General features: G+C 39.1%; 1 non-coding gene across 1 annotated transcript; it reads right to left on the minus strand.

Moving 5' to 3' along the window:
* Positions 1–25376: 25376 nt before the first annotated feature.
* On the minus strand, positions 25377–25478 carry LOC115935668 (U6 spliceosomal RNA). Its single transcript, XR_004071288.1, has one exon. It is a non-coding gene; the product is annotated as a U6 spliceosomal RNA (small nuclear RNA).
* Positions 25479–26338: the final 860 nt, after the last annotated feature.

The following is a 26338-nucleotide window of genomic DNA, read 5'->3' on the forward strand; positions in this document are numbered from 1 at the left end:
CCCATTCAGTATGATATTGGCTGTGGGTTTGTTATAAATAGCTCTTATTATTTTGAGATACGTTCCATCAATACCTAGTTTATTGAGAGTTTTTAGCATGAAGGGCTGTTGAACTTTGTCAAAGGCCTTTTCTGCATCTATTGCAATAATCATGTGGTTTTTGTCATTGGTTCTGTTTATGTGATGGATTATGTTTATTGATTTGTGTATGTTGAACCAGCCTAGCATCCCAGGGATGAAGCCAACTTGATCATGGTGGATAGACTTTTTGATGTGCTGCTGGATTCGGTTTGCCAGTATTTTATTGAGGATTTTCGCATCAGTGTTCATCAGGGATATTGGTCCAAAATTTTCCTTTTTTGTTGTGTCTCTGCCAGGCTTTGGTATCAGGATGATGTTAGCCTCATAAAATGAGTTAGGGAGGATTCCCTCTTTTTCTATTGATTGGAATAGTTTCAGAAGGAATGGTACTAGCTCCTCCTTGTACCTCTGGTAGAATTCAGCTGTGACTCCATCTGGTCCTGGACTTTTTTTGGTTGGTAAGCTATTAATTATTGCCTCAATTTCAGAGCCTGTTAATGGTCTATTCAGAGATTCAACTTCTTCCTGGTTTAGTCTTGGGAGGGTGTATGTGTCCAGGAATTTATCCATTTCTTCTAGATTTTCTAGTTTATTTGCATAGAGGTGTTTATAGTATTCTCTGATGGTAGTTTGAATTTCTGTGGAATCGGTGGTGATATCCCCTTTATCATTTTTTATTGCGTCTATTTGATTCTTCTCTCTTTTCTTCTTTATTAGTCTTGCTAGCAGTCTATCAATTTTGTTGATCTTTTCAAAAAACCGGCTTCTGAATTCATTGATTTTTTGAAGGGTTTTTTATGTCTCTGTCTTCTTCAGTTCTGCTCTGATCTTAGTTATTTCTTGCCTTCTGCTAGTTTTTGAATTTGTTTGCTCTTGCTTCTCTAGTTGTTTCAATTGTGATGTTAGGGTGTCGATTTTAGATCTTTCCTGCTTTCTCTGGTGGGCATTTAGTGATATAAATTTCCCTCTACACACTGCTTTAAATGTGTCCCAGAGATTCTGGTATGTTGTGTCTTTGTTCTCATTGGTTTCCAAGAACATCTTTATATCTCCCTTCATTTTGTTATTTAACCAGTAGTCATTCAGGAGCAGATTGTTCAGTTTCCATGTAGTTGTGCGGTTTTGAGTGAGTTTCTTAATCCTGAGTTCTAATTTGATTGCACTGTGGTCTGAGAGACAGTTTGTTGTGATTTCTGTTCTTTTACATTTGCTGAGGAGCTTTACTTCCAATTATGTGGTCAGTTTTAGAATAAGCATGACGTGGTGCTGAGAAGAATGTATATTCTGTTGATTTGGGGTGGAGATTTCTGTTGATGTCTATTAGGTCTGCTTGGTGCAGAGCTGAGTTCAAGTCCTGGATATCCTTGTTAACCTTCTGTCTCGTTGATCTGTCTAATATTGAGAGTGGGGTGTTAAACTCTCCCATTATTATTGTGTGGGAGTCTAAGTCTCTTCATAGGTCTCTAAGGACTTGCTTTATGAATCTGGGTGCTCCTGTATGGGGTGCATATATATTTAGGATAGTCAGCTCTTCTTGTTGAATTGATCCCTTTACCATTATGTAATGGCCTTTTTTGTCTCTTTTGATCTCTGTTGGTTTAAAGTCTGTTTTATCAGAGACTAGGATTGCAACCCCTGGTTTTTTTTTTTTTTTTTTTTTTGCTTTCCATTTGCTTGGTAGATCTTCTTCCATCCCTTTATTTTGAGTCCATGTGCATCTTTGCACGTGAGACGGGTCTCCTGAATACAGCACACTGATGGGTCTTGACTCTATCCAATTTGCCAGTCTGTGTCTTTTAATGGGGGCATTTAGCCCATTTATATTTAAGGTTAATATTGTTATGTTTAAATTTGATCTTGTCATTATGATGTTCGCTGGTTATTTTGCCTGTTAATTGATACAGTTTCTTCATAGCATTGGTGGTCTTTACAATTTGGCCTGTTTTTGCCGTGGCTTGTACGGGTTGTTTCTTTCCATGTTTAGTGCTTCCTTCAGGCGCTCTTGTAAGGCAGGCCTGGTGGTGACAAAATCTCTCAGCATTTGCTTGTCTGTAAAGGACTTTATTTATCCTTCACTTATGAAGCTTAGTTTGGCTGGATATGAAATTCCGGGTTGAAAATTCTTTTCTTTAAGAATGTTGAATATTGGCCCATACTCTCTTCTGGCTTGTAGGGTTTCTGCCGATAGATCCACTGTTAGTCTCATTGGCTTCCCTTTGTGTGTAACTCAACCTTTCTCTCTAGCTGCCCTTAACACTTTTTCCTTCATTTCAAGTTTGGTGAATCTGACAATTACGTGTCTTGGGATTGCTCTTAAGTGAAGATTTTAAAAATCATTTTTTTTTTAATTTGAAAATTGGAATAAGATAAAAGGTAACCAGAGCTATCGATCAATGAGTGAAAAGAAGTCTTGGTTTTTCAGTTGGGAAACACGGAAAAAAATGTATTCAGGAACATGAAAAATGCCTTAAAAACCTATCAAGGAAATTATGATTATTTTGCATTACTCAGAATATTAAACTGCCTGAAGTTTGTTAACGTATTCTATATATTTTTATTGAGCATTTACTATGTGCCAGGAATTATTTTGGGCAAATGGGATATAGCAATGAATGGAAGTCACAAAATTGCTGCCACCACAGAGCTTACATTCTAATTCAGTGCGGAATTAGAACAGAAATGCTTTAGCAAAATGTAAACCACTTCAAGGAAGCTTTTATTTCTCTGTTTTGTGGACGCCTCATATGATAGAATTTACCTCGTGAATCTCTGTCACTCTATTTGAAACATGAAATGTGATACAAGTGGATTCTATTTATAGAGTATATTAAATGGGCTATATTATTAATGACATGTGTTAAAAGTACTAAAAGTTCACATTTGAAGTGAGCTGGCAAGTCCAGAATAAGTCCTTTTAATTTTTATACCAGTGTTTATTCCTGTTCCCCGGGAGAGGAGGCATTTTTTTCTGTCAACACTGGGCGATTTAAGAACTGACTTGGGGGATGAAAATAACTATGGTGAGTCCACAGGGGCAAACAATTCTGCTCCAGCCAATCCACATCTGTTCACCTTAAGTAGAGAGGCTCGGGTGAGTCAATATTTACTCAGCCTCAGTGCCTCAGAAAAGGTGATGAATTTTATCTTATGAGCTGCTTTCTGTCATCATGTATATAGTTCACACACCATTAATAAGAAGACTCATTCACCATGGAAATAATCTGCTAGTCTGAGAGAATGTTGGTCCCTAAGACAAGCATCTTGAAGTATCAAAGTTTCATCACAGATGTTTACTACTTCCTGTTTCTGTGGTCTAAAATTCACCTCAAATGTGTAGTTAACCTGTAAGTGATGAACCACTTCCATCACTTCCGCAATAAAATTAAAACGTGTCTGCTGGGGCACCCCCTCCCCATTTGTTTGCTTGTGTGTTTATTTTTGCAGTGACTCTAGGGCTGCCATTGAAGACACATTTTTGTAGCCTTTATTCAGAAAGACCATGCAGCTCTCTGTGCCTTTTAGCAGGATACGTTTTCTGGAAAGAATAAAACAGTAGGTAGAGGGACCTTATAATTTATCATCCAAGTTGGGGCACTCTGAGAGTGGAAGAGGCGCTATTGATTAAGCCAGAATAATAGGCATAAACTGGGATGTGTGGTCACTTGAGCTATAGGGGGCGTAGGGGAGGAAAAGGTGTTCCAGTACCACTATGTTCAGAAACATTCTCTGGTGATGGGATCCTTGGATAAGAAAAAAGTTTCCTGATATTTATTTATTTATTTATTTGTTTATTTTATTTTTATTTTTATTTTTTGAGATGGAGTCTCACTCTATTGCCCAGGCTGGAGCGCGGTGGCGCCATCTCGGCTCACTGCAAGCTCTGCCTCCTGGGTTCAAGCAATTCTCCTGCCTTAGCCTCCCAAGTAGCTGGGACTACAGGCACCTGCCACCACGCCCGGCTAATTATTTTTGTATTTTTAGCAGAGATGGGGTTTCACCATGTTAGCCAGAATGGTCTCAATCTCCTGACCTCACGATCCGCCTGCCTTGGCCTCCCAAAGTGGTGGGATTACAGGTGTGAGCCACCACATCTGGCCAGTTACTGATATTTATTAAGAGTCCCCTGTGTGCCAGGTAGTTTGCTGGATTCTGTCATATATAATGGCACTTATCTGACACAATAACCATTTGAGGTAGATAGTTTGTTTTGTTTTTTGTTGTTGTTTTGTTTGTTTGTTTGGTTTGGTTTTTTTTGAGATGGAGTCTTGCTTTTTTGCCCAGGCTGGAGTGCAGTGGCGTGATCTCAGCTCACTGCAACCTCCGCCTCCCAGGTGTAAGCAATTCTCTTGTCTCAGCCTCCTGAGGAACTGGGATTACAGGTGTGTGCCATCAAGCCTGGCTAATTTTTGTATTTTTAGTAGAGATGGGGTTTCACCATGTTGGCCAGGCTGGTCACGAACTCCTGACCTCAGGTGATCTGCCCGCCTCGGCCTCCCAAAGTGCTGGGATTATAGGTGTTAGCCACTGTGCCTGGCTGAGGTAGATAGTTTTTGATTTTCTTGCTTTTATAATACTAAACAAAATAAAACTAAAATAATATAGCTATGGTGGGGTGAAATTTTAAACTTCTTTTCATTGTGAGAAGTCAATAGTTAAGATTTGCCAATAGTTTCTTTTTGTGGTGGTAGAGTACACCCAAAGCCTCCTGGTGGAGATGATCTGAACTCTAGCTGGAACCTCTTGTGCAAGCCCTTTACATATGGTGATTTAAGGCACTGAGGCTCCCTTTGTTCTATAGGGTGGGAGTAATTTTCTGTGTTTGGAAAAGATAGTGCCTTCGCCAAACATCTTAGTTATGGAAAAGTCAAAAGTCAATTATAGGAAGAAGTGGCAATTTGAGAATAGATGCCATAAACTCTTGGAAAGCAAATTATTGAGGCTTAGAGATCCTTCTTCCTCACCTTACAAAACCCATTTTCCCACAACATCTTTTTTTGAAGAAGTTTAAGAAGTACAAAAAAGATGTAAGAATACTATAAATAACACTTGAATGTTCTTCAGTTAGATTCACCAGTTGATAATATCTTGCCACATTTGCGTTATTGCTTTTAATTTCTCTTTAATTTTGCTGTTTGAAAGTAAGTTGCAGCCATTGTAACAATTCACCCCTCCATCTTCTGTGATTTGTCTTAGTTCATTCAGGCTGCTATAAGAAAATGTCATATACTGGGTGGCTTATAAAGAAAAGAAACTTATTTTCCATAGTTCTAGAGGCTGGGAAGTCCAAAATCAAGGTGCCAGCTGATTTGGTGTCTGGTGTGGGACTGCTTCCTGGTTCATAAACAACCCTCTTTTTGCTGTAACCTCATATTGCAAAATGAGAGTTTCTCTGGGGTCTCCTTCTCTTTTTTTTTTTAAGAGATGGGGTGTTGCCATGTCGCCCAGGCTGGTTTCAAACTTCTGAGCTCAGGCAATCTTCCTGCTTCAGCCTTCCAAAGTCCTGGGATTATAGACTGAGCCCAGCACTCTGGGTCTCTTTTGTAAGGACACTAATCACTAATCCCATTCATGAGAGCTCCATCCTCATGACTTAATCACCTCCTAGAGGCCACACCTCCTAATACCATCATCTTGCAGGTTAGAATTTCAACATGAACTTTGGAGGGCAACAAACATTCTGACCATAGTAACATTCTTCTAAGTAATCACAAGAGCATTATTGCACCTAATAAATTGAACACTGATACAATACTATTATTTAATACACAGTCCATATTTACAGTTTTCTAATTGCCCCATGATGATTTGCTATATTTCTTTTTTCTTTCCAGTTGAGAATTGCATGTATTTTTTACACATCCCTCTGTTAATCTAGACCAGTTCTCGTGTTTTACTTTGTGTCACTGTGGTTTTGGTCTTTTATGACACTGACATTTCTGAAGAGTCAAAAACATTTATCTTACAGAATATCCCTTTTTAAAATTTATTTATTACTTATTTATTTTTGAGACAGGGTTTTGCTCTGTTGCCCAGGCTGGAGTGCAATGGCACCATCCTGGCTCACTGCAGCCTAGACCTCCTGGACTCAGGTGATTCTCTCACCTCAGCCTCCCAGGTAGCTGGGACTACAGAAACACACCACAACACCTGGCTAATTTTTTTGTATTTTTTATATAGAGAGATGAGGTTTTGCCATGTTGCCTAGGCTGGTCTTGAACTCCTGGACTCAAGTGATCTGCCCGCCTTGGCCTCCCAATGTGTTGGGATTACAGGTGTGAGACACTGTGCCCAGCCTTGTCTTGTAGAATATTCCATAATGTAGATTTATCTGATTGCCTTCTCATGATTAGATTCATGGACCCCCTTCTTTTCTGAGGTTCAACAGTATTAGAACATCTCTAATGGACTAAAGAGACCCTGATGGAGGCTGCCTGTTGGAGAGGAGACCAGCTGCCTATGAGTGGAGATTATTTGGGAAAACAGAGTCTGGGGTGGTGACTCAGGCTTTAACACCTAGGTCTACAGGACAGTTTTTTATGTAGTTCTGCATGTGTATGTGCATGTGTATGTGCATGCACAACAAATTTTTGGGACTGAGAGAATTAAGAGAAGGAGAAAAATAGGAGGAAAAGGAATAGGGGAAAACAAAAGAAAACTTAAGAGGTATATACAGAGAGAAATATAGATATATACACATATATATGTATATATATATACACACATATGTATACACACACACACACACACACATATATATATGTATATATTTGCAAGAGGATAATGGTGGTAGAGAATGGGGTCTTCTAATGTACCAATTAATTTTTTTAGTTTTCTCTCTGTAACCAAGAACAACTCCTTGGGCTAATAGGCCCCTAACATTCTTAGATTTATTAGAATAGTTAGAAAAGAAGATCAAAACCTTTTGGAGATAGGAAAGATAGAAGCTCATATTAAAATAAATGTGGGTAGGAAGAATCAATATTGTGAAAATGGCCATACTGCCCAAGGTAATTTATAGATTCAATGCCATCCCCATCAAGCTACCAATGACTTTCTTCACAGAATTGGAAAAAACTACTTTAAAGTTCGTATGGAACCAAAAAAGAGCCTGCATTGCCAAGTCAATCCTAAGCCAAAAGAACAAAGCTGGAGGCATCATGCTACCTGACTTCAAACTATACTACAAGGCTACAGTAACCAAAACAGCATGGTACTGGTACCAAAACAGAGATATAGATCAATGGAACAGAACAGAGCCCTCAGAAATAACGCCGCATATCTACAACTATCTGATCTTTGACAAACCTGAGAAAAACAAGCAATGGGGAAAGGACTCCCTATTTAATAAAAGGTGCTGGGAAAACTGGCTAGCCATATGTAGAAAGCTGAAACTGGATCCCTTCCTTACACCTTATACAAAAATTAATTCAAGATGGATTAAAGACTTAAACGTTAGACCTAAAACCATAAAAACCCTAGAAGAAAACCTAGGCATTACCATTCAGGACATAGGCATGGGCAAGGACTTCATGTCTAAAACACCAAAAGCAATGGCAACAAAAGCCAAAATTGACAAATGGGATCGAATTAAACTAAAGAGCTTCTGCACAGCAAAAGAAACTACCATCAGAGTGAACAGGCAACCTACAAAATGGGAGAAAATTTTCGCAACCTACTCATCTGACAGAGGGCTAATATCCAGAATCTACAATGAACTCCAACAAATTTACAAGAAAAAAAAAACAAACTCATCAAAAAGTGGGCGAAGGACATGAACAGACACTTCTCAAAAGAAGACATTTATGCAGCCAAAAAACACATGAAAAAATGCTCACTATCACTGGCCATCAGAGAAATGCAAATCAAAACCACAATGAGATACCATCTCACACCAGTTAGAATGGCAATCATTAAAAAGTCAGGAAACAACAGGTGCTGGAGAGGATGTGGAGAAATAGGAACACTTTTACACTGTTGGTGGGACTGTAAACTAGTTCAACCATTGTGGAAGTCAGTGTGGCGATTCCTCAGGGATCTAGAACTAGAAATACCATTTGACCCAGCAATCCCATTACTGGGTATATACCCAAAGGACTATAAATCATGCTGCTATAAAGACACATGTACACGTATGTTTATTGCGGCTCTATTCACAATAGCAAAGACTTGGAACCAACCCAAATGTCCAACAATGATAGACTGGATTAAGAAAATGTGGCACATATACACCATGGAATACTATGCAGCCATAAAAAATGATGAGTTCATGTCCTTTGCAGGGACATGGATGAAATTGGAAATCATCATTCTCAGTAAACTATCACAAGGACAAAAATCCAAACACCGCATATTCTCACTCATAGGTGGGAATTGAACAATGAGAACACATGGACACAGGAAGGGGAACATCACACTCTGGGGACTGTTGTGGGATTGGGGGAGGGGGGAGGGAAAGCATTAGGAGATATACCTAATGCTAAATGGCGAGTTAATGGGTGCAGCACACCAGCATGGCACATGTATACATATGTAACTAACCTGCACATTGTGCACATGTACCCTAAAACTTAAAGTATAATAATAATAAAACCAAAAAAAAATAAATGTGATGTTATTGTCTGAGATGATGAAGCAGGACATATCAATATAAATATAACATCCCAGTTTATATAACTAACAATTGGCAGATCCAAATTTCAAACCCAAGCTGGTTTATGATAATGCATGATGGTTAATTTTATATCATCTTGACTGGACTAAGGGATGCCTAGGTAGCTGGTAAAACATTATTTTTAGGTGTGTCTGTGAGGGAGTTTTCAGAACAGATCAGCATTTAAATTAATCGATGGAGGCTGCTGCAATTTTTTTTGCAATACTCCTGAAAAAGCTGTTCATTTTCCACATTGATATGGAAAAATCCATTTGTACTCTTATAACCTTTAATATAAATATGAGTTCTTTACAAGTGGAAGGGAGCCTCTGTCAGCACTTATAAGTGAGCCTGTTTTTCCCTTCTTTAGAAAGGAAGATATAATATTGATATTGGAATATAAATAATCTGGTTTGCATGTGTTAAACACTTGGAAAATCCTGCAGCAGCTGTGTTAGCCTTAAAAGATACTCCCATTGATAAGAAAGCCTAGGTGTGGTGGTCTCTCACCTGATTTGTTTGCAGGGTGCCATTGTAATTCTGCATCCAAAAGTATTTCCATGTCTCCATTGTGGGTACTGGCAGAATAAGGCTCACAAAGGACTGTGAAGTAAAGATCACATATTTGTGTAAACAACGAAAGTTCAGAAAAAAGTACTGTTGGGATTTCGGAAGTGCCGCTATGGTAAACCATGATCATAGTTATTGGAAATGACCATAAAGTTCAAAGAAAAATAGCGTATGATGTCATCCCCCATGCCCTACTTGTTATGCTCCTCCCCATATGAGTCTCAGATCTAAGAAACAAAGACGCCATTAGTCAAGTCTGTTATTCTCTTTAATTTGATTCTTATCCAAAATTTCCTTTATTTTTGCAATTATAGAAGATAACATGTGATGGTTAATTTTATATGCCAAGTTGACTGGGCTAAGGGATGCTCAGGTTGCTGGTAAAATGTTATTTCTGGGTGTGTCTGTGAGAGTGTTTCCAGAATAGATCAGCATTTGACTCAGTAGACTGAGTAAAAAAGATCGCCAATGAAAACAGGCATTATTTAATCCAGAGGGCTTAGATAGAACAAAAAGGCCAAGAAGAGCGAATTCTCTCTCTATTCTTGAGCTGGAACATCCATCTTCTGCCTTCATGCATTGTTATTCCAGGTTCTTGGGCCTTCAGTCTCAGATTGGGAATTATCCTCCTACTGCCCTCAGACTCAAACCGGGGCTTACATCATCAGCTCCTCTGGTTCTTGGGCCTTTGGACTTACAGGGAATTACACCACCAACCCTCCTCGTTCTCCAGATTGTGGAACAGATGGTAGGACTTCTTGACCTTCATAACTGAATGAGCCAATTCCCATAATAAATCTTCTTATCTATATGTAATCTCCTATCGGTTCTGTTTCTCTGAAGAACCCTGACAAATATGATGCGGTTCTCCAAAATTCATATTCTGCCTATCTTTTGAAACACCAACAACATACCAAACAAATTTTACTATAATAAGAGGCTTTCAAATTTTCAAAAAGTCGGCGGGCGGGGAGGGGGATGACAATAACAAGTAACAGAGCTGTATGGATAATGAAGAAACAGAGTAAAAAATGTACTTTCTGAGGAGATATAAAAATAGTGTTAAGTTGGTGAAGCAGAATTGTACAGTGGAGCTGATGCACACAGCATAATTCCAGAAAAAGAGGCTTTCTATTGGTTTCTTTACCGAGGCCAAAGTCTTAGTTTTGATTTCAGGAAATCCCCAAACAGGAAATAAGATGTTGCAAGCTTTGGGCTTTTGGGACAGAATCAGGAGAGAGATAAATTCTAACAACCTAAAAATTGCTCAGTGATTTCTTGGCTTCTGAGGGCATGTCACCGAGCCAAGGTGAAGCCGCACTTTCTCCCTCTGACTGCAGCTGGCTCAGGTGCCAGATCTCACCGCCAAGCACCCCAAAACTAGTGATTGCTCAACACAACCACATTCCCCATGTCCTCACAGGGGCTCTGTTGAAGTTGCACAATCCTTTAGCAAACTTAAGGGGTCATTCATGAAGGGCACGAAAAACAAGGAGAAAACAACTTCTAATCTTGTGCAGACAAGAAAGAATCTGTTTTGGCAATAGCAAGGAGGGGGATGGCTGTAGAACTCCGGAGTTTCTGCAGTGATCTCAGTGCTGGCAGCCTCTAGGATGACCTTGGAAAAGACTTTTAGTCTGTGTCAACTTGATCAGAATCTCCAGACAAAACATGCATGCGTTCAGCCAAACTGACTGTTTCCAACATTTGCCTGTTTGACATCATGTAGGCACAGTCTTCATTGCACTGGGCTTTAATTTTACTCTCATAAAAGATGTTGGGAAGGGATCCCTGTCTGCTTCCATTCCCTCTTTGTCTAACACCCCTGCAAGCCAATTATAGGGAAACATTCAACAATGAAGATTTATCAAGCTATTGCACCATTCATGTATTAATCAGAATATGGTGGAGTTGAGTTTAGATGAATTTGGAGATGGCTGGAAAGTGACACTGGGGACTACAAACCTGAATGTGTTCAACAGGATTTACAAAGCTTTTGAAATGTTGCTGTCCTCATATGGGCATGCTGCTTCCCAATTAAACAGAAAACTTCGTCTCAGGCTGTGCGCAGCTTCTCTCATGTTTACATGTGTCCCATATGTCCTCAGGGCACTGCCCACTGGGATAATTGATTAATCTGAGGTGGTCATTAATTGTTTGATGTCTGTTGTAGAGGAGGATAGGGTGGTCCCAGGGTAATCTGATTTGAGGATAGCCAGGGGTGAATGACAGTATCTCTATTCTCTCATGTCCTGCCAAGTCCCGACATTCAAAGTGAGCTTGGCAATTATCTAACAAAGAAAAGAGCGACATGTGGCTTTTCCCAATGGGGGCTTTCATTGTCCATTCGTATCCCTTTGTTTACTGCCTCTCAAAGAAACCATGACAACCATATTTGTCTCTATTTCCTCTCCCCTAGATGTCTCTAGTTCCATCTGTTAGATATTCACTGATGAAGTCAACTTTTTGTCTTTCTCATTATAAGTGAAAATACACTTATGTGGGTTCATTTAAAAAAAAAGAATCAAAAATAAAAATGGGATACTTGGCTTGATACATTGTTAAATAACTTCTCCACACTTTCTTAAATTTCACTAGCCTGTGGACATATTCATTTATCTGATTTGTTAGAAAGTGCCTGTGCAATGTGAAGAAATGCATCATTGCACGGGGAAATAAAGCCCCGTTTAAGGTATTTGTGTAACAGAAAAGTGGCCCCTTCATTCTCCGGCTGAGTGGTGCACATTTTGTTTCTAACTCCGAAATCTCAGGTAGTGACAGCCAGGAACACCTCTTCTTCCTCATAAGGTGGTTTTGCTTTCTAAGGCTTTTTGTAAGCATGTGAAATTGCATGGCTATTTGATGAATACTAGACACAGAAAGCAGTGATTGTGGCTTCACCCTCAGCAGGACACAAGAGGGGTTTCTTTTTGTGTAAAGTGTCATTTACAACTTGGTCCCATTGACAGAGCCGTTCAACACACAGCCATCCCAGGCCTGGGAGTCCTGGCTTATATCTAGTTTTGTCTTTGTTATTAAATCTTTATGACCTTGAGCAAAACATTTTGTCTCAATGTGAACCCCAGCTCCTTCACATGTAGAATGAAGTGAAACTAGATGACATATAAATTCCCAAACAGCTTTAAAATGATATAATTCTGTCATGGCTAACCACTGGCTAATGACTTTGCTAGTTTTTATCTTCTACCTGTTATATACAGTTATAGCCTCTATCCTTTTTTTTATCTCACTCTGTAATGTTTCTCATCTGTCTTGCCTGTTTTATGTTTTCCACTCTCATCTGTTTCAATTTACTGTTTTAGTCCTTTTGTGTTGCTATAAAGAAATATCGGAGGCTGGGTAAGAGGTTTATTTGGCTCACAGTTCTTCAGGCTGTACAAGAAGCATGGTGCCAGCATCTGCATATAATGAAGGCTTTAGGCTGCTTCCACTCTTGGTGGAAGAGGAAGTGGTGCTGGTGCATGTGGAGATCACATGGCAAGGGAGGAAGAGGTTAGGGCGGGAGGTGCAGGGCTCTTTTTTAACAACCAGCTCTCGAGAATAATAGAGCAAGAACTCACTCACATCCCCTGCCCCCCGCCGACTCCCCATCACCAGGAAGGGCATTAATCTATCATGAGAGATCTGCTCCTATGACCAAACCCCTTTCATTAGGCCCCACCTCCAACACTGGGGACCAAATTTCAACATAAGGTTTGGAGGGATCAAACATCCAAACTATAGCGTACACTTATGACTTTAAAACATATTTAAAAATGAGCTTTAGGCCTGGTGCAGTGGCTCATACCTATAACCCCAGCACTTTTGGGAGGATGAGGTGGGTGGATCACCTGAGGTCAGGAGTTTGTGACCAGCCTGGCCAACATGGTGAAACCCTGTCTCTACTAAGAAAACAAAAACTAGCCGGGTGTGTCAGTGCACACCTGTAATCCCAGGTACTTGGGAGGCTGAGGCAGGTTGCAGTGGGCAGTGAGCCGAGATCGTGCCACTGCACTCCAGGCTGGGCAACAGAGTGAGACTCTGTCCCAAAAAATAAAAATAAAAATAAAAATAAAGAACTTTATTGCATTATAATTATATAAAACACAGTGCACCCATTTCACATTTAGTGAATTTTTTCAAATGTATATAAATGTATTTATACCACCACAATTAACATTTAGAACGTTCATCCACCCCAATAAGTCCCTTAGTTTCTCTTTGCAGTCAATACTCCCCTTTTCCTGGCCTAAGGCAATCACTGATCTCCTTTCTGACACCAAACATTTTTTTCTCTTCAAAGCCATGCTTCTAATCTTGATGCAAATATATATATGATCAATTTTCCACTGGGAAACTTGACTTAGATGAATGCAAGCCCCTTGACCTTAAAATAATGGAAATCAGGGTCTTTTTCTATCATTAAAATTGTATGTCTGAGAATCATCCTGTATTTCTTTCTTGCCTCCTCTTCCCATGTCAATCAATCCCACTCAATAGTCCACTTCCTTAATATATTCACATCTGTCCCTTCCTTCTGCTACTATTTTTGTGCAGGGTCTAACTCACCACAATCTAGTCTTAGCAAGTTCAGGAGCTGGCTGTGGATTTTCACATCCACTCATCCTTGTCCCTTAGGGTGTCAAGGACACCACCCTCTGTTTCAGGGAGAAGACAGGGCCTGGGAAAAGGATGTGGGTCATTTCAGATGGGGCTCAACATACCTTCAGCCAAGATGAATCTCTCTTACAGATGATCCACAGTCAATATGCAAGAAGCTGTTAATAAAAAGCGTCTGCACAGCAAAGGAAATAATCAGCAGAGGAAACAGACGACCCAGAGAATAGTAGAAAATACTTGCAAACTATGTATCTGACAAAGGACTAATATCCAGAATCTACAAGGAACTCATCAAAAAGTGGGCAGAAAACATGAATAGACAATTCTCAAACAAAGATATATAAATGGCCAACAAACATATGAAAAAATGCTCAACATAACTAAATATCAGGGAAATGCAAATTAAAGCTATAATGAGATACCACCTTACTCCTGTAAGAATGTCCATAATTTTTACCATAATTTAAAAATTAAAAACTTAGATGTTGATGGGGATGTGGTGAAAAAGGAACACTTTTACCCTGCTGGTGGGAATGTAAACTAGTACAACTACTATGGAAAACAGCATGGAGATTCCTTAAAGAACTGAAAGTAGATCTACCATTTGATCCAACAATCCCACTATTGGGTATCTGCCCAAAGGAAAAGAAGTCATTATATGAAAAAGATACTTGCACATGCATGTTTATGGCAGCACAATTCACAATTGCAAAAATATGGAACTAGCCTAAGTGCCCATCGACCAATGAGTGGATAAAGAAAATATGGTATATATACACCATGGACTACTACTCAGCCATAAAAAGGAACCAAATAATGGCATTTGCAGCTGCTTGTGTGGAGTTGGAGACCATTATCCTAAGTGAAGTAACTCAGGAGTGGAAAACCAAACATCGTATGTTCTCACTTACAAGTGAGAGCTAAGCTATGAGGATGCAAAGGCATAAGAATGATACAATGGACTTTGGGGTCTCAGGGCGAAGAGTAGGAGGGGTGTGAAGGATAAAAGACTACACACTGGGTACAGCGTACACTGGTCAGGTGATGGGTGCACCAAAATCTCAGAAATTACTACTAAAGAACTTATCTATGTAACAAAAAGCCACCTGTTCCCCCAAAACTATCAAAAAAAATTTTTTTAAAGGCACTTGTGAAAAAAGCAAGGAGAAGAGGAGCTTGCATGGCTACTTGCCCAGGAAAAGGGCTACATTCATGAATGGGGAAAAATGTCTGTGGCCACTGGCTTGACTCCTACAGCTATCTGGCACTGGTAGCCAATACAACAGGTAAGACCCTTGACACGGAACTACTCCTTTCCATGAGGCTTCTCTAGATGCACGCTCCATACATTAGGCTCCACGGATCTCCTCCGAGGTCAAGTCCACATCCTTTGGCTCTCAGCTCAGATGACGTTCATACAGTCTTTTTCCATGTATTTATGTGGTGTAACCTTTATATGCTGCTTATTTTAGATTTTTTTCTCATATAAACGAAACACTCTCTAGCTCAATATTCTTTAAGAGCCACTCATCACTTTTAGGATAAAGACTTTCTGATATAGCCCTTGTCTGAATTCCTAGGCTCACCTCCTTCTCTCCATTCATGTTCCCCTGTGCTCTGCCTGCACCAAACTACTTGCCTGTTCCCTAAACACTCCATGCTCTCTTCATACCTCCAAATCTTTGTAGACTCTGTTTTATTTCCTCTGCCAGGAATATCAGGACATAAATGATTCCTGTTTTTTCTTCAGGACTCACTTCAAATTATTTTCTCAGTAAAGCCTGCCCTAATATCCCCAAAGGCTTTTACTCTTCTTCTTTCATTACGTATTTGTATTTCTCCTGTGTAATTACCAGATTATACACCAATGTGGAAAAGGACGAAGTGGTACAACCCATTCCCTACATGGTCTTAACAGTTACCTGGTTAACTCACACATATACACTTTCATGTGTGCACATCCACACACCTACAAGGAAAAAGGAAGGACACACCTAACACTCTGACTTTTTTTTTGGTTGAAATTCTACATTCTGGCTCTTTGAGAGTTTTAATGAGGAGGTGGACTCATTATTTTCACTCATCATCAATTGGGAGTGACTCTTCTGCCACATTTTATTAGTTTTTCTTTCTCCAGTTTCCTTCACTGGTTCTGAGACAGTATGTTCCTTGTCTCCAGTGTTCTGGACTATGTAGCATTCATCTGCAATAACAGAGGCATTTTCCGTAGATGGCCTTTTTTTTTTTTTTTTTTTTGAGGCAGAGTCTTGCTCTGTCACCCAGGTTGGAAAGCAGATCTCGGCTCACTGCAACCTCCACCTCCCGAGTTCAAGGAATTCTCCTGCTTCAGCCTCCCGAGTGGCTGAGATTACAGGTGCCCACCACCAGGTCTGGCTAATTTTTGCATTTTTAGTAGAGACCAAGTTTCACCATGTTGGCCAGGCTAGTCTCGAACTCCTGACCTTGAGTGATCCACCCACCTTGGCCTCCCAAAGTGCTGGGATTACAGGTGTGAGCCACCACACCTGGCCACTACATTGTCTTTTTAAAATATCATCTGTCTCCTTTGTCTTCTCTTATGTTAGTCTGGTATGCACCTGGCATCAGGAGGTGAAGGAAAAATCAATCCTGCATTGTCTGTAAAAGAATTTATTACATTGTAAGTTTTAGAATCCGTTTACATATTTATCTCCTGCAGACTGAGTTCCTTGAAGGTCAGGTGGTATCCTTTTCTCTATACATCCCTAATGCCTAGCACAGTGCCCGGCAGAATCCATCAATGAATGAATTTATGACTTTGAATTCTGCCTATACTTCTATTGCCAGTTCATGGTTTATGTTAAGTAGCCTGTTTTGCCTTAATTAAAAACCTGCCCATGAGTAAATAAAGTGTACTTGAATATATGTCTGAATTTAAAACATTTTCTCATTTAAAATTAGCAACAAGCATGAGTAATATTTTCATGTGCCAATGCCTCAAATTCAATGCATCGTGTTTTGAAATAGTAACTAAAGCCAAGTCTGGATAATTAATTTAGATAATTTGTCAAGTCTTACTGCTGGTGGTGGACATGTAGACATAATATATAGGTACAAACAGTATTTGCAGAACCTATGGTACTTTAAAAGGGAATAAAATAAATGATCAGAGAAAATACAACCAAACAGTGCAGGCTTTTTTCATTAGCACTTCCAGAAAAGGAAGCTAAGTGTCAGCTCAGAGTGTTGATTGCGGGGATCAAGGTGGAGATGCTTGTTTTTTTTAGGGATTGGAAGAACCTGGAGCGGTTCTCTTGTTTTTGTGCAGATGGTGACAAGCGCAGGAGAAGGAACACCTGGATATATTTTGAAGAATAGGCTGTATTGCTAAGTGTCAGAGAGTTGGGTAAAGAATTCAAAAGGCACTTTGGAGATCCATATTCCTAACAAATGCCAATAGTGTATTATAATTTTTGATTTTATGGAGAAATTATATTTCCTTCAGGGACTAAAACTTCATAGAAGTTTTCTCTGACTAATCTACCTCATGATGATTCTTTGCTTGCTTTGAATAACTGTGACATTCACATGGGCTGTCTCTGTTCTCTATATTTATATTATGTTTGTTCATATGATGCCTTAGAATAAGCCCAAATTGTATCTCACCTACTAGATTATTTTATCCTGGGGGCTCATGTCTTTCTTTGCATTCTCTATAGCTCAATATATGTTCCAAACATTTTTACTTATGGCCCTGATGTGACTTGAGCCTCAAAACAACTTTGTAAGATGGAAACATTATAACTCTGATTTCTGCAGATTGAAAAACAGATGTGGAATATCGAGTAACATCCAAATGTATGCAGAAAACAAGGGGTAGTGTCCAGATTGAGAGCAAAGTTTATGATAATTCTGCAATAAGCTCTGAAAAGAAACAGAATGATTCCAAAGGAAACAATGATTCCAAAGGAAACATAAAATGGAGAGGCAGCAGTGGTTAGTTATGGGCCTGGTATATTTTTCATGTTATCTGATAATTATATTTATTCCACACTGGTCATTCATGAAGCATGTAATCTAAAGCTCAACTTGTAATTGGTGATTAATAGAGAAGGGTTTGTTGGCTGACAGTGTAAACCAAACCCTCAGATAATAGAAGAGGATGGACATCTGTTGATCTAGAAGTTTATGCAAAGCAGTTAGGTTTAAGTTCTAAGGAAATTTAGCTCACAATTAGGCAGTTTGAATGCCTCTCACAGAGTTTTTTTTTTTTTTTTTTCTTTCCACTGCACTCAGTGGCTATAATTTAAAAATGTAGGGCCAGGCACGGTGGCTCACGCCAGCACTTTGGGAGGCTGAGGAGGGTGGATCACCTGAAGATGGGAGTTCAAGACCAGCCTGACCAACATGGAGAAACCCCATCTCTAATAAAAATACAGAATTAGCTGGGCGTGGTGGCAGGCACCTGTAATCCCAGCTACTTGGGAGGCTGAGGCAGGAGAATCGCTTGAACCCAGGAGGCAGAGGTTGTGGTGAGCCAAGATCACCCTGTTGCACTCCAGCCTGGGCAACAAGAGCGAAACTCCATCTCAAAAAAAAAAAAAAAAAAAAAGTAATAAATATCAACTTCTGTAGCTGCTTTACTGCCTTCTTTCCTCTTTCCACACCCCATTGTTCCTCCTGCCATCATGCTGGTACCTCCTTAAGGCACTCACACATTTCATCCCTTGCAAATGGAGTATAAAAACATATTTAAAAAGCCATAATCCCAGCAGTTTGGGAGGCCTACGTGGGCGGATCACTTGACGTCAGGAGTTTGAAACGAGCCTGGTCAACATGGTGAAACCCTGTCTCTACTAAAAATATAAACATTAGCTGGGTATGGTGGCGGGCGCCTATAATCCCTGCCACTTGGGAGGCTGAGGCACGAAAATCACTTGAACCCGGGAGGTGGAGGTTGCAATAAGCTGAGATTGTGCCATTATACTCCAGCCTGGGTGACAGAGCGAGACTCTGACTCAAAAAAAAAAAAAAAAAAAGTAAAATATACCACATGTGGTGATTAATTGTCACAAGAAAATCACCCAGGGCATTGATGGCAGACCTGTGTTTTAAATGGTGTAAATTCAATGTCTCTCACTCTCAAGCTCTTTTGAATTTTAGTGTCTGAATCACCCTATAGTAGCATTGCTCTTTTTTTCAGGGTAATTTAATAAAAAGATGAAATTGCTCTGCATACATTTTTTAATTGCAATTCTTGAGATAAAATAGGTTGATGTCATCCAAGTCCTCTCTCCTGAACCAACTGCAAATGTGTTTTTAATGCAAACAGTTTTAGTCCATAAGAAATCTACTGGAGCAACAGAATGCTCATAAAAATATGCCCTGTTGGCTATATCACCGTCTCAGTTGCATTAGACAATTTCACATTCAATCTTTATTTTGATTTCTCTTATTATTCAGCTCTGTTTATTCCTGGGACCCATGTAGGGTGTCACAGTTATAAAAATGTCGTAAAATCAAGCCATAAATGAAATTACCTTTAGGCACAAGTGACTTATCCGTGTACAAAGGTAAATCCTACTGTTAACTTTTACTGAGCAAGGGATTCGGCAAGTTGCCTCTTAAATAATTTGGAAATTGCCATCTTGGGTTGTTTTCTGTCCTTTTGATATGTGTCTTTAGTCACCTTAGATTTTAGCTGGAACGTCTACTCTGTGGCTGTGAAGCAAGCTAATTTCCTTTTCTGTATCACAACCTTCATCTGTGTTTTTGTTTTCCCTCAGCAAGTGAAGGAAGAAGATCAGGGCATTAATCTCACTCCATTAGAAGGATGCATTTCCGTTTTCATCCAATTAGCTGCTGTAATTTGAAGCTTTTGGTGCCTGCTGATAAGGCAGGATGCTGGCAGCAGAAAAGGCCATGGAGAGCTTTCAGAGGGGGCTCTGTGAGCTGTTATCACAAGTTTCACTCAAAAGATCAAGTGTCAGTCCTGCTCACACCAGTCAGATCCTCAAATCTTTATATATTCATTAACCATCGATACGTGGTTATTCAGGGAGGTGGCAGCAAGGCTTCAGACAGTAAGGTCTCAAGGCGCACAGAACCAAAGTAGCCAGTAATGAATTCACATCTCTGAGCACAGCTTGTTCTTAGGAGTGAAGGATTTAAGAAGCTGGCTTCTTTCCCTCTTTTAAAAACATAAGCGTATCCAGACTTGACATTTTTTTTAAAAGGAGAAAAAGGCACACAAAACTTATTTTAACATGCATAGGGGAAACTCTCAGGAGTGTGATTACCCCTGGAAATTTTAATTTTACTCCATTTATTCATTCTTAGGGATCTCTTTGATATTAACAAGACAAACGAACTAACGGAAAAATGGAACCTGTTAGTTTTGGAAGGCTGAAAAGACTTCTGGGAATTCCTAACACAATGGGGTAATGATTTGCATAGGCAAAGGGAAGTGGGGGTTTGGAGGTCCCCACAAGGAAGTGTGGGTTGGGGGTCCTAACACCCCATATTATGTCTCTCTACCACTTTCTGCCATATGAGAGGAGAACACATGTACTTCTTAAAATAAGACAAGATATCCTTAGCAAATGTTAGCTTGACTTTCAAGAAGATGCATATGAGTTTCTGCTCCAAATATTGAAGTTGGATATTTTCTCTTCTAGAATGATCATCTCCCATTTTTCTAGGAAACCTCTAGCATCAAGAAGCTGTTTGTAAAAAATAACTGAACAAGTAAAATCGTTTCAGAAAAAAACTCACTGACTTGAAATACCTAGTCAATTACCTCTAAAAGCAAGGATGGACAAGTGAGATAGTAAACTTGGGGTCTGGATCTCTCTTATTTTGCTTCGCTTTTCCTCATCAGTATAATAAAGGGGTTGTGTACTTGGTAATTGCTAATATCTCTTTTGGTTTGAATATTCTATAATTGGAGAGGCAGTACATTTCAATTTAGGATTGGCCAATATTAAGCTTGTCTATCGCATTTCTTGCCGGTTACATTCATGGCAGACACCTCTAATCAATTGTGAAAGCTTTTCCTGCTAATTTTAGAATCCCAAGGCCTTAGAAACCTTCTCAGCACAGAACTTTGAGCAATCATTATCCATCAGATGAAGATAACATTTTAACACCATTCCAGACATGATGGACAGATATGTAGTGAAGGACAGAGGTCAGGACTGAGATCTGGTCCTGTGTCTGTCTGTACACACTTGTGGAACCCTTGAGAAGTAAACTAAATATTTTAAAATTAAACTTGATATAGCTTTTTGCGTGAAAGTAAGTTTTCTTTTCCTTTTTTTTTTTTTTTTTCTTAGACGGAGTCTTGCTCTGTCGCCCAGGCTGGAGTGCAGTGGTGCGATCTTGGCTCACTGCCTGCAACCTCTGCCGCCTAGGTTCAAGCGATTCTCCTGCCTCAGCCTCCCGAGTAGCTGGGATTACAGGCATGTGACACCACACCCGGCTAATATTCTGTATTTTTAATAGAGATGGAGTTTCACCGTGTTGGCCAGGCTGGTCTCAAACTCCTGATCTTAGGTGATCTGCCTGCCTCGGTATCCCAAAGTGCTGGCTTTACAGGTGTGAGCCACTGTGCCTGGCCAGTTTTCTTTAGGATAAATGACTAGAGGTAGAATTGCTGAGTCATATGGTAACTGCACATTTAGTTTTTAAAGACATTGGCAAATGGTTTTTAGTGTGGCTGTAACATTCCTACTAACAATGTTTGAGTGATCCAGTTTTTCTGCTTCTTCACCAGCATTTAGTGTTGTCACTAGTTTTAGTTTTGGCCATCCTGACACATGTGTAGTGATTATCTAATTGTGGTTTTAATTCACATTTTCCTAATGGCTAATAAGATTGAACATCTTTTCATGGGTTTTATGCTGTCTGTATATCTTCTGTGAAATACCTTGTCATGTCTTTAGCTCATATTCTAATTGGATTTTTTTTTTTTTACTGTTGTTTTGAGAGTTCTTTATATATTCTAATACTAGTCCTTTGTTGCAATATTTTTTCCCTTTGGTCAGTCTTGCTACAGATTTGTCAGTTTTCTTTTTTTGTGGGGGGACAGGGTCTTGCTCTGTCAGATAGGCTGGAGTGCAGTGGTACAAACACAGCTCACTGCAGCCTCAACTTCCTGGGCTTGAGCGATCCTCCTGCCTCAGCCTCCTGTGTAGCTGAGCCCACAGGTGTGAGCCATCACACCTGGCTAATTTTTTAATTTTTTAAATTTTTTTTGAGACAAAGTCTCTCTCTCTGTCACCCAGGCTGGAGTTGCAGTGGTGTGATCTCAGCTCACTGCAGCCTCCACCTCCCGGGTTCAAGTAATTCTCTTGCCTCAGCCTTCCAAGTAGCTGGGACTACAGGGACATGCCACCATGCCTGGCTAATTTTGTATATTTAGTAGAGCTGGGTTTCACCATGTTGGCCAGGCTGGTCTCGAACTCCTGACCTCAGGTCTTGGCCTCCCAAAATGCTGGGATTATAGGCATGAGCCACCATGCCCAGGCTTTTTTGATTTTTTTGTAGAGATGGAGTCTTGCTATGTTGCCCAGGCTGGTCTTGAACTCCTGGGCTCAAGCAATCTTCCTGCCTTGGCTCCCCAAAGTGTTGGGATTTCAGGCACTAGCCACCAAGCCTGGCCTAATTTTCTTTATTGTTTTTCTGTTTTCAATGTCATTGATTTTGACTCTTATTTTTATTATTTCCTTGTTTCTGTTTGCTTTAGATTTATCTTTCCCTTTTTTTTCCCTAGCTTCTTGAGGTGAGAATTTGGATTATTTATCTCAGGCTTTCCCCCACCTTTAATGTATACATTTAGTGCTATAAATTCCTCTCTCAGTATTGCTTTAGTTGTGTTTTTTTGTCAGTTCAATATATTTTCTATTTCTTTAGAGCCTTCCTCTTTACTGAAATATTATAAGTGTGCTGTTCAGTTCCCAAGTATTTGGATATTTTCTTTCTTTTTCTTTTTTTTTTTTTTTTTGAGATGGAGTCTCACTCTGTTGTCCAGGCTGGAGTGCAGTGGTGCAATCTCAGCTCACTGCAACCTCCGCTTCCTGGGTTCAAGCGATTCTCCTGCCTCATCCTCCCAAGTAGCTGGGATTACAGGTGCGTGACACCAGCCTCGGCTAATTTTTGTATTTTTAGTAGAGACAGGGTTTCACTATGTTGGCTAGACTGGTTTGCACTCCTGACCTCAAGTGATCTGCCCACCGTGGCCTCCCAAAGTGCTGGGATTACAGGTGTGAGCCACCGCGCCTGGCCAAATATTTTTCTCTTAGTGCTCTGTTACTGATTTTCAGTTTGATTCCATTGTGGTCACTGAACCTATTTTGTATGATTCCAATACTTTAAAATTTTTAGGTTTGTTTTATGATCCTAGATATATGGCCTATCTTGGTATATATTTTCTGAGTGCTTAAAAACAATATGTATTCTTCTGTTATTGAGAAAAGTGCCCTAAAAATATTGATTAGATTCTGTTGGTTGATGGCATGTTGTGTTGTGTTCTTCTGTAGTCTTTATATTTTCTGTCTAGTTTTTCTGTCAACTGTTGAGAAAAGAGTGAAGACTTCAACATAATTGTATATTTGTCTATTTCTCCTTTCAGTTCTATGTGATTTTGCTTCATATGTTTTGTAGCTCTGTTGTTTGGTGCATACTTACTTAGGATTACTATGTCTTTTTGGTGGACTACTTTTTTTTGTCTTTCTGTAATGTCCCTATCTGTTTCTGGTACTATTTTTGGCTCTGAAGTCTACTTTATCTCATATCAATATTACCAATGTTGCTTTTCTTTGATTAATGTTTAAATGATATATCTTTTTTTAAAACATCCTTTTATATCCTATTTACCTATATCAGTATAGTTTAAGAGAATTTCTTATGGGCAGCGTGTAGTTGGGTCATATTTTGAAACCTATATGCTGGGTTTTTTTTGGGAGTGTATTTAGACCATTTATATTTGATGCAATTTTATATGTACAATTTGATAATTTAATAATTCACACACACACACACACATATATATATATACACATACACATATATAGCTAGACTTTATTCCCCCACTATCAACACCACAGTGGTACATTTCTTGCAACTGATGAATCTACACTGACATATTATTATCACCAAAGATTTGCCATTTACATATATGTGTGTGTATATATGTGTGTGTGTGCATTATTTGATTGTTTTTAAGTGTTTTTTAAAAGATATTACATCACACATACACGAACTTTACAATTGGCTGGTGTTGTCATTTTACCAACTTGAGTGAGATATAGAAACCATATCTCCTTTTACATTCCTTTACCCTTCTCCACTTATAATAGAATTGTTTAAAATATTTCCTCAACATATATTTAGAAACTTATCAGTGTTATAATATGTGCTTCAACTAATAAACATAAATTAGAAAACTTGAGGGTTTTTTGTTCATTTTTTGCTTAGCATATTCTTTATAATTTTCTTCCTTTTAAGAACACTTTTAAAAACCATTCTTTTAGAGTAGGTTTTCTGGCAACAAGTTATTTTAATTTTCCTTCATCTGAACATGGCTTGATTTCTCCTTCATCTCTGAAGAATATTTTTGTTGGATATAGGATTCTGGGTTGATAGTTCTTCCCTTTCAGCATTTGAAAATATCATGTCATTTCTTATTGGCCACTGTGGTTTTTGATGATAAATCAACTGTCATTTGAACTGTTTTTCCTCAGTAGGTAAGGTGTCATTTATTCTATGGTGTTTTCAAGATGTTGTCTTTAGTTTTAAGAAGTTTAATCATGATGTGATATGTCTTGATGTGGATTTCTCTGGGTTTAACTTGTTTGGTCATCTTGAATCTACAGATTTTTGTCTTTTGTGAATTTTGGAAAGTTTTCATCCATTATTTCTTTGAGTACTTTTTAGCCCCACTTTCTTTCTTGTTTCCTTCCAGGGTTCCAAATGCACAAATGGTAGATCTTTTGTTACAGTCTTACTGGTTCTTGAGGCTGTGTGCATTTATTTCAATCCATTTTCTCTATTGTTATTTGGGCAATGTCTAATGTTTTACCTTCCAGATAACTGATTCTTTCCTCTTTCCCGCCCATTCTTACAGTTAGCCTACTCAATGAGCTTTTTATACTTACGGTTGTATGTTTTAGTTTTATAATTTCCATTTGATTCTCCTTTATATCTTCTATTTCTTTCTTGAAACTTTATATCTCTTCGTTGAAATTTACTATTTTTTCACTTATTTCAAGCATGTTTGTATTGCTCATTGGAGCATTAAAAAATTATGGCTCCTTTAAAAATTTTTCCCAGTAAATTTCAACATCTCTCTCAGTGGTAGTTGCATCTATTGAGTGTCTTTTTTCATTTAGTTTGAGATATTTTAGTTCTTGGTATGATGAATAATTTTTTATTGCAACTGGGTCATTAAAATATTATATTCTGAGATCTTGATCTTTTTTTCATTGAATGCTTCATGAATTTGCACGACATCCTCATGCAGTGGCCATGGTAATCTCTGTATCATTCCAATTTTATTATTTGTGTTGTTGAAGCAAGAATAAGATATGGGTCTTATTTAAGCCTTTTGTTTTAGCTGCTTTTCCTGCCACTGCTCCAGGAGAAGGGGAGGTGTGTACTGCATCATTTCTGCCAATTGGAGGTGAAATACTGACACTTCACTTGGCTTTTGATGACACCCGAGGAGGGAACTCTTCACTACTGATGGGCAGTGTCCGTGGAAGTTCAGCTTCCCATATGGTCTCTACTGATACTGCAATGGGGGTGATTTCATTGCTGCTGGGCAATGGTGAACATCATGACTCTTCATTAGACCTCTTCTAAAACCTCTCCAGCAAGGAGAAAGGGTGTTTCATTTTTGCCTATAGAAGTGGAAGTCCACACTTTTCATGTGGTCTCCACTGACACTGTAGGAGGGGGGATCTTGTTACTAGCCAATGGCAAGTGGCAAGTTTTCTTATCTATAATGTCTTTGTATGGCTTTAGGATTAGGGTAAGTCTGGCCTCATAGAATGAGTTTGGAAGTGCTTCTCCCTCTTTTACATTTTAGAAGAGTTTGAGAAGTGTTGGTGTTAATTAAAAAAAAAAATTGGGTAGAATTCACCAGTGATGTCATCTAGAAGGTTGTTGGGAGGTTTCTGATTTCCGATTCACTATCCTTACTAGTTATAGGTTGTTATGGCCTGAATTGTGTCCCACCACTGCAATTCACAATTGAAGCCCTAACCTCCACGACCTCAGAATGTGACTATATTTGGAGATAGGACTTTTAAAGCAGTAGTCAATTAAAATGAGATTTTAGGGGTGGCCCTAATCTAATATGTGTCTTTGTAAGAAGAGATTAGGACATGGACAGAGACAACAGATATGTGTGTGCTTTGGTATCAGGGTAAGGCTGGC

This window comes from Gorilla gorilla, chromosome 7 (assembly GCF_029281585.2).
Source record: "Gorilla gorilla gorilla isolate KB3781 chromosome 7, NHGRI_mGorGor1-v2.1_pri, whole genome shotgun sequence".
In the NCBI taxonomy this organism is placed as follows: Eukaryota; Metazoa; Chordata; class Mammalia; order Primates; family Hominidae; genus Gorilla; species Gorilla gorilla.